Source organism: Schistocerca cancellata, chromosome 8 (assembly GCF_023864275.1).
Source record: "Schistocerca cancellata isolate TAMUIC-IGC-003103 chromosome 8, iqSchCanc2.1, whole genome shotgun sequence".
Taxonomy (NCBI): Eukaryota; Metazoa; Arthropoda; class Insecta; order Orthoptera; family Acrididae; genus Schistocerca; species Schistocerca cancellata.
Genome location: NC_064633.1, coordinates 19,608,420 through 19,618,392, shown reverse-complemented (window position 1 = coordinate 19,618,392; position 9,973 = coordinate 19,608,420). Strand labels below are relative to the sequence as shown.

At 42.8% G+C, this 9,973-nt stretch overlaps 1 non-coding gene across 1 annotated transcript; it reads right to left on the bottom strand.

Annotated features, from left to right (window-relative positions):
* Window positions 1-1,203: 1,203 nt before the first annotated feature.
* Window positions 1,204-1,277, bottom strand: Trnat-ugu (transfer RNA threonine (anticodon UGU)). Its single transcript has one exon. It is a non-coding gene; the product is annotated as a tRNA-Thr (tRNA).
* Between the last annotated feature and the right edge of the window lie 8,696 nt (window positions 1,278-9,973).

The window sequence follows — 9,973 nt, the reverse complement described above, 5'->3', positions numbered from 1 at the left end:
AATCTAGTCACCAAACTCCTCGTAGTTTGTCCTACATACAAGGAGAGACAACTCTGAGAACTGATTTGTATATGTCTGATCTTTTGTATTAAAAATTCTTTGTTATATTTGTAAATTCACCGTGTTTTATGTACAGTCTTCCATGTCGCAAAGAAGCGAGTGAGTGTGTGAGAGACAGAGAGAGAGAGAGATAGATAGATAGAGAGAGAGAGAGAGAGAGAGAGAGAGAGAGAGAGAGAGAGAGAGAGAAAGGGAGAAATATTTTAAAAAGTGCTTCGTATACTCTTCACTATTTAATGAACACTAGCAGTCAGCATCGAAATATAGTCACGCGGGATTTTTGGCATAAGTAACCTAAAGCTAAAACAGTTCCACCTTAAAGATTTGTTCACATTGTACTGATGTCGCAAGTGTACAATTGCAAGCGGAGTACTCTAAGGCCTTCCTTAAAGCCATTTCATTGACAGCATACGATATTTCCGGTAGTTTGTTTAGCTGAATCAGACATAAAAGCGCTTTTTTCCTCATGCTTTCGTCACAGATGCTTTACCTTCACCAGCCACTCCATCACTGCCATTTTCGAGTCAAATGGCTCTGAGCACTATGGGACTTAACATCTGAGGTCATCAGTCCCCTAGAACTTAGAACTACTTAAACCTAACTAACCTAAGAACATCACACACATCCATGCCCGAGGCAGGATTCGAACGTGCGACCGTAGCGGTCGCGCGGTTCCAGACTGAAGCGCCTAGAACCGCTCGGCCACCAGGGTCCGGTATTTTCGAGTCACTCCTTACTGCTGTTTTATCGAGATGCTTGTTATGAGACGGAGGTCTGTCGAAGTCAGTCACCAGATTCGGAGGAAGACTCAGCGAAACAAATTCCTGAAATCAGTTTTACAAATTTGTGGTTTTCATTTCGCCACGATAGTTTCGTTGGTCTGATATAGTCCAGAACTGTAGCTAAGCATTCTTTAGGAAACCATTTTTGTAACCCAGACTTGCCACTATAATCCTTCTGGAGACTCTTCCCCACGCTGTAACACCAAATATTTGTATATGTGAAGACAGTAACTGTTCTCGAAAGAACAGAATACTGTTGATGACCGTGCAGCTTTTCCCTGGAATAAATGATGACTAACTGAAACCATCAGCCGCCGACAGGTGTCGTTGATATACCTCGATTTGGACAGTTGAAAATGTGTGCCCCGACCGGGACTCGAACCCGGGATCTCCTGCTTACATGGCAGACGCTCTATCCATCTGAGCCATCGAGGACACAGATGAATAGCGTGACTGCAGGGACTTATCCCTTGCACGCTTCCCGTGAGACTCACATTCCGAACTGTCCACAATTCTACATATGCTTTATAGACATTTGCCCATCCACTCATTACTCGCGCACGCTTTGTCGATTCCCGTAAGAGTTTGGGCAACCTGTGCGCATTCGCACAGGCGAAGGTCAATGGCTGGGTAGCCTTTAACTATATATGTGTCGAAAGAACAGAATACTGTTAATGACCGTGCAGCTTTTCTTTTGCTTTTGAGCCACTACTAAACGAGGTAAAAATTTCGTCGCCTTCTCCGTAAAGTCCTTTCATTTTCGCAAGGAATTGTGAATGCCACTCAATAATATCTCTGTGTATTAACACTTTAACAGCGAACACAGAGAGGTTGTATCCCAGCTCCCCCCTATTTTGAACGTAAAACTGAGAGAAATTTAAAGTCATGTAATTCATACTGTATTTCACCTACAATCCTGCTAAAGACAGAAAGGTGAAGAAAGATGTACTGTAGAAACTTTGAAAGCCATCTACGCTCAGTGAGCTGAGACTTGAGCCGTGCTCTCTCCCAACTATGCGTTTTCGTGAACTTTCCGGCAAGGGGGTCTGGAGTGAGTCGGTCGGTTGTTGCGGATGAGGGAAGTTATCTCTGCGCGCTGCAGTCGGCTGGGTCCGCTGGCGGTCCCTGCCCAGTGTCGGAGCGTGTGTTGAGCTGTCCGATCGCTACGAGCTTCGTGGTGGTTCACCGACATGGACGTCAAAGTTGAGTAAGGGTTTCAACTACCCAAGCCACGCCTATTCATGTTGTGGTGGTTCGCTTTGGTGGTTTGCTGTTGGGGGGTTTCCCGGTGAGCAACACTGAGTGGTTCTACTGCTGAGATTTAGCCGCCATGCGGTGCAATTAACTATTCTGGACGACTACGGTTTGAGTGCACCAATGGAATTTTCTGTCTTGTGGCCGTTATTGTTCTGGTTACCTGCCCTAGGCACTGACGTAAATTGAGGCAGTGTTCCTTTGAGCGAGTTAACTATTACCGTGTTTCAAATTCAAGTGTACCAGCGGAATTTTTTGCATAGTGGCCGTTAGTTTTCCGGTTACCTGCCCAGGCCAACTAACTTAATTTTAGGCAGCGTCCTTTCCTCACCTGTTGTCGCTGTCCAACATGGTGTGTAATTTTGACAGCTAATACAAGCTCCATTGTGGATTATCACGTTTGTAACATTGCCAGTTTGAGTTCTCATGTACTGATTGACGGGTGTTGTATGAGTTGGTCCGTAGCTGTCCCCTGGTTGGGTCCGGCGGATCAAGTATAGTTGGGCTCACCAGCTGAGGCAGACCGACCTCCCTGGTGGCCTTGTGAGTGCCACCACTGTTTAATTATATGTTGTCAGCTGTTTTAAATATTAGGCTTGTGGTTATTGTTTTTTTTAATTTTGCAAAATTAATTTGTAAATTTATCTTTCAAGCTTAAACATTGCAGCCTTTTGCCTTTAAAGATTATGGTAATATATTTTAAAATTTTGAAGTTTAATTGTGGCCCTCAGCCATTGGTATTGCACCTTGCATATTTTGCTTCTTTAAAGTATTTTATTGCTATCTTAATTGGATTTTTATCTTGTTGATTTTTAATGTTTCTTGTTGTTAAACATGCTGGCCTTCTGCATTTAAAGGTCTATGGTAATATATTCTGTAGTTTTGAAATTTAATCGTGGCCCTCAGCCATCTGTGTTGCACCTTGCATATGTTGCTTTTTTGGGTTTTAAATTATTTTATCACTATCTTAACTGAATTTTTGATTTGCTTTAAAGATTTCTTGTTGCCTTCTGCCTTTAAAAGTCTATGGTAATACATTCTAAAATTTGGAATTTAATTGTGACCCTCAGCCATTTGTATTGCACATTACGTATGTTGTTTTTTTGAATTATTTTATTGCTATCTTAATTGGATTTTATCTTGTTAAGATTTCTTGTTGGAGGTCTTCAGCCGTGAAAGAGTGGCATTCAGTACAGATTCGGCTATGTGCCGCTTTGGTTGTAAGGGTTATTAAATTAAAATAAATAACAATTAGAAGCAGAAACTGACCTCAACGCTTGGCCCTTACCACAATCTTATTACCTGTTCTGCCCAGTGGGTTTAGCGGGCGTCCCAAAACTATATCACGTAATCTATGTAACATGCAGCTGTACTACGCGTATTAAACAATTCTCAATGGATTAGGTGGGTTTCCGAAGACCGTCGAATAGAAGAAATACTGAAAGTGACCTCTTCTTTCCAAGAGTTCCTGGATGTTATTGACCTTCATGAACCTATCCACATTCGCCACTCTGTCTAGTGAAAGCAGTTGCTAGTTTTAGAGGTCACGGCATTTTACGACATAAAGGGTCGTTTGAGAGCTTCATTCCGAGTCACAGCTCTCTTTCCACGAATAGGAATAGAAGAAATCAAAGGTGTCAACGTCGAATCATACTCATCACTCATTGTTAGAATAAATGCAATTCACACTTCACATACTACACCTCGGCTCAGCATACTAAAACACATTATTGAAAGTTAAGATTGGTGGCGACCGGAACCAAGTGAATATCGATCTGTACTCAAACAGTCTTTCGATTTCCTTCGAAACAGAGACTTCCGTGAGCCACCACACCAGTGAACGATTATTACACTTTTAGCCACGGCTATTTTATTGTGCTTAAGGTACACAACAGGCTTACACAGCTAAAGCGGTCCGCTTACTTCCATACGTCGGAGCCGTAAAACGGCTGCCACGAACACACTTCAAGTTATAATAGAACAGGCAAAAATATCAACTGAGTGGAAACTTCGACAGCTTGTTACGCACGTTAATAATAAGTAGACCCTGTCACTCACATAGCGGCCTGTCGCTACTCCCTAATAACTAATATCGCCTCTTTAACCTGTCGCTCACACACTCAACACGTGGCAGCGCAATTTCCAGAACATCGCTTCGATAATTAAAGACTGTTGGGAGAGTGTACAACTTAGTCGCCTAAACAGGTGACTTAACACTAGATTAGCAACGCTCCAGATATAAGTACCACCTAAGTTTGGCGAAGGACATACAGGAACGTGTCATAAAAAAGTACTGTTGTTGCTGATGCGATAGTAAGGTTACCCGACGGAGTGGAGATTGACGGTGTGTCACAGCCGACTGCTGAAAGTAATTACAAGCGTTTTATAGAGGAATTAGACGAAGAAACATAGCTGTGAAGCTTAGTCAGGTATACAGTAGTAGAATAATAAGCAAATTCCATGTTAAAAATTATTAAAGAAAAATATTAAGATACCAGTGAAATCAAGAGTTAAATCTGTTACTTGATGCACCACAACTACTATACTGAAGAATAAATCCGAATTCTGACCGATTGCTTACCTGCATACCAGACAATCCTATGGATTAGCTTCTCTAATATTACATTTAAGTGTGTTTTCAAGTAGGAAAATATTAAGATATTGCGATAACTGTCAGAAGAACAAGTCACCCACCACACAGTGTAACAGTAAAATGCATGATACCATTCCAGAGAGATTAGAAAAATTGTTTGTATAGTTCTTTTCTGTCCATTGTCTCGTTCTGGTGAAAATGTAACACAGATCACGGTAGTCATGAAAACCTTATCAAAATCCTTTATTTTATATCCACAGCAAAATGCCACTGTTAGTGCAATGATCAAGAACAGATGACAATTTCCTGTGAACATCGTAAAACCAGAAAGCATCATGACTCTAGCAGATCATAGTTTATGTATGAATCGTGGCATCGTTTTGTGGAAAAACAAGGAATTCGGCAGATATGGATTTCGTTCTACCACGGGGATACGAACATTGTTGAGAGGACAAAGAGGGAACTAGGAAGTTTATTCAGGGAGTAACACCTATATCGATTAGAAGTAGGTTTGTACTATGTAACTGTGTATCTGTGATAATGAAGTGTTTGTTCTATCTTAGTTAAGATCATTGATTTGTGACAGGAAATTTAAAGTTTGTTATGTATGTATGGAAAAAACTAAATAATGTTTAAAATAATGAAATTTTATAATATTTGTATGTTTATGAAGAAAACATTGTATATTGGAAGCTGGTTCATTCTTAGGACACTTGTATTGTATAACGTAAAAGATGTAGAGAAGTCCCTCCGCAACGGAAGTGGCTTTGCGATGTAAAAGGCAGTTTTGGCGGTCGAACTGGGCGGCTTCTTGGTGGGAACGGTACGCAATTGGAAACCGTTTTGCAAGGAATTTTGCCTCGGATGTGGATTTGGCTGTTGCATGCTACTCTCGGCAATAAGGAATGGCATTAACACGTCAAAAATCCGTCGCCAAGAAGAAATTGTAAAGAGCATTCAAATATCAAGAGCCCTGCATACAGTCAGCCGCCACATCGCTTGCCAGCGCTACGTAACGTTGCCAATAAGAAAACATAAACAGCCTACTTACATAAAGAAAACATAAACATCCTACTTACACAGCCTACTTACATAAAGAAAACATAAACAGCCTACTTACACGGTCGCAGGTTCCAATCCTGCCTCGGGCATGGATGTGTGTGATGTCCTTAGGTTAGTTAGGTTTAAGTAGTTCTAAGTTCTAGGGGACTGATGACTTCAGCAGTTAAGTCCCATAGTGCTCAGATCCATTTTTTGAAGTTCTTCTTCCAGTGTCCTCAGGAACACCACTGATTCTATTACAATTTCGTGGACTGCGCTGCAGATTACGTTATTATTTCTCTCTATTGCTCACTACTTTCCGTTAAAACTGAACCATCAGGAAAGACAGCAAGTTACGAAATTTTACTATTATGTGTATACAACATTGCGCGAAGAACACATGATTAAGTTCGTAAGTAATTAGGCAGTATACAGGATGAGAAATTTACTACACAGAGCATCCACCTGTAACAGAAACAATAGCCGTAAGCCAACGGGCATTGATTGGAACTGAGCTTGTATGACAGATTGCAAACGTCATTCCACGCCCCTCCAGCTTCATTCCAAAGTTTCGCAAACGTAATGGCTGCCGAGTGTTGCTGCACCAGTCTCTCGACAGTCGGTGACTAAAATAGATGGATGGATGGATGGATGGATGGAGGGAGGGATGGATGGATTGATGTGGTTAAAGCGACCAAACTAAGAGGCCGTCAGATCCTCTCTCCTTTGTGTGTCAAGCCAGGAATAGTTCTCAGAGAGGAAGGACGCAAGAGACAAACCCCAATGAATGATTGTATCCGAGAATCAAGAAAACCAAGAAATAGAAGAAAGAGGAGCTGACAGAGGTGTAAGAGGGTGACGCCCCTGGGACATGTCACGCGACGGGAGATGCACGCTCTGCATCCAACCAGCGCTTCCACACGCTCCATTACCACAAGAGAACTAGCTAGATATACAAGCTGATAAAACCTCAGGAAAGAGAACAACGACGACGAGACAGAAAACCTCTAACAGATACAAAAGAATAAGAAGAATTAAAAAGGTGGGAAAGGCAGGAGCCAGGGCAGACCACCAAGCGAGGAAAGCTGTGGGCCCGCAGGGTCAGAGGAGACGAAACAGCACCCCTCCAATCCCTCAAGCGACCGACGACGCTAATTTGCCCTTTGTCAGAGAGGAGTAGAAACCACATTCAAAGGTAAAACGTAAAGCCAGATCAGCTGCTTTGACGTCGTCCGCAGCACCAGAGGTAGCGTCTAAGCAAGTTTAAGGTTTCGCCATAAGGTGGCCAAATTAGGGCAGTCCAGTAGAATGTCATCCACCATTAAAAATAAAAAAAATTTCCAGGCATCTGTCAGGAGCATCAATATAAAACTTCCTGGTAGATTAAAACTGTGTGCCAGACACACAGTTTTAATCTGCCAGAAAGTTTTATATCAGCGCACACTCCGCTGCAGAGTGAAAATTTCATTCTGGAAACATCCCCTAGGCTGTGGCTAGGCCATCTCTCCGGGATATCCTTTCTTCCAGGAGTGCTAGTTCTGCAAGATGTGCAGGAGAGCTTCTGCGAAGTCTGGAAGGTAGGAGACGAGGTACTGGCGGAATTAAAGCTGTGAGGACGGAGCGACAGTCGTGCTTGGGTAGCTCGGTGGTAGAGCACTTGCCTATTAAAGGCAAAAGTCCCGAGTTGGAGTCTCGGACCGGCACACAGTTTTAATCTGCCTGTAGGTTTCATATCAGCGCAGACTCCACTGCAGAGTGAAAATTTCATTCTAGCAACAATATATTCTGAGAAATGTATGGTAAACACTGTGATGTTTCCCAGTATATTTATTCACAACCGTTTTCGATCACTGATCATCTTCACAGCGGAAACATATTGACAACTTCAGATGTCATACATCTTTTCTGGTTAAATAGCATATGACAAGTGAAGTTGCCACAATATTGTTTCACTGTGAAGAAGCTCAGTGGTCGAAACTGGTTGTGAATAAATACACTGGTATCCAAAATTAATGCAACAAGCGTTTATTTCCCCGACCTTTGTCTAATTCACGATATCATCATACAAACTGTGTTCTGTATGGATGGCATTCCGATCAAAGGACAACAACGCCAGCAATGACGCCAGGTACCTATCGAGCGGGGTAGTGTTTGCAGGGTAGTCCCATATCCACAATCGATATGTATACGTATTATGTATATGTATATGTCACAGACGGTGCACCATGGCACAAAGAAGATCCCCTACAGACTCTTTGCTGTGGAGAGCCATAGGAAAAATTGAAGCCAGAGAGCAGCAAACTGTTGTGGCCCAATGGCTTAATGTGAATCGTTCTGTTGTTTCTTGGATAAGGCGACAGTCTATACAGACCCAAACTGTATCCCGGAGACCATACAGGGCCGACAATCTGTGACATCAGAAAGAGTGGACCGTTATTTGGTTAAAGGCACGACGGTACCGCCTCAGCATGCACTGCAACTACCATCTGACCTCGCAGCATCCGTTGGACGTGTTGTATCGAGGCCAACGGTGTAAACAAGGCTTCAGCAGAGTGGGCTTTATTATTGGAGAACTGCTGTCTGTTTACCACGGTGAGTTTTCACAAAAGGGTGGAGATGTCAACATGCCATCTGGACGGTCGAACGGTGGGTTAAAAAATGGTTCAAAAGGCTCTGAGCACAATGGGACTTAACTGCTGAGATCATCAGTCCCCTAGAACTTTTTTTTATTGGTCATCAGTTTACTGACTGGTTTGATGCGGCCCTCCACAAATTCCTTTCCTGTGCTAACCTCTTCATCTCAGATTAGCACTTGCAACCTACGTACTCAATTATTTGCTTGACGTATTCCAATCTCTTGTCTTCCTCTACAGTTTTTGCCCTCTACAGCTCCCTCTAGTACCATGGAAGTCATTCCCTCATGTCTTAGCAGATGTCCCTTCTCCTCATCAGTGTTTTCTACATATTCCTTTCCTCTCCGATTCTGCGTAGAACCTCCTCATTTCTTACCTTATCAGTCCACCTAATTTTCAGCATCCGTCTATAGCGCCACAGCTCAAATGCTTCGATTCTCTTCTGTTCCGGTTTTCCCACAGTCCATGTTTCACTACCATTCAATGCTGTACTCCAGACGTGCATCCTCAGAAATTTCTTCCTCAAATTAAGGCCGGTATTTGATATTAGTAGTCTTCTCTTGGCCAGAAATGCCTTTTTTGCCATAGCGAGTCTGCTTTTGATGTCCTCCTTGTCCGTCCGTCATTGGTTATTTTACTGCCTAGGTGGCAGTCTTCCTTAACTTCATTGACTTCGTGACCATCAATCCTGATGTTAAGTTTCTCGCTGTTCCCATTTCTACTACTTCTCATTACCTTCGTCTTTCTCCGATTTACTGTTAAACCATACTGTGTACTCATTAGACTATTCATTCCGTTCAGCAGATCATTTAATTCTTCTTCACTTTCACTCAGGATAGCAATGTCATCAGCGAATCGTATCATTGATATCCTTTCACCTTGTATTTTAACTCCACTCCTGAACCTTTCTTTTGTTTCCATCATTGCTTCCTCGATGTACAGATTGAAGAGTAGGGGCTACAGCCTTGTCTTACACCCTTCTTAATACGAGCACTTCGTTCTTGATCGTACACTCTTATTATTCCCTCTTGTATGTTGTACATATTGTATATGACCCGTCTCTCCCTATAGCTTACCCCTACTTTTTTCAGAATCTCGAACTTAGAACTACTTAAACTAACCTAAGGACATCACACACATCCATGCCCGAGGCAGGATTCGAACCTGCGACCGAAGCGGTCTCGCGGCTCCAGACTGTAGCGCCTAGAATCGATCGGCCACCCCAGCCGGCAAACGGTGGGCCGATGTTCTTTTCACAGATGAGTCTCGATTTAGTCTGGAGAGTGATTATCGACGGAATCTCATCTGCAGCGCACGTAGAACGCGATTTCGAGACGTCAGAACTACGGAAAGAAATCGCTATCGAGGAGGATCCCTAATGGTGTTGGCAGGTATTATGTTGACCACTCGAACACCTCTTCATCCAATTGTATGTGTGAATCAGCAAAATTTAACTGCTGTCAGGTACCGTGAGGAGATCTTGGATACTATGCGCGGTTGTTACGAGATTCAATGACCCAGACTTCGTATTGAAGGACGATAGGAAAAATGGAAGCCGGAGAGTAGCATAGAACACAGGTAGTTGTTGTTTTTTTGGTCTGCTCGCTCTA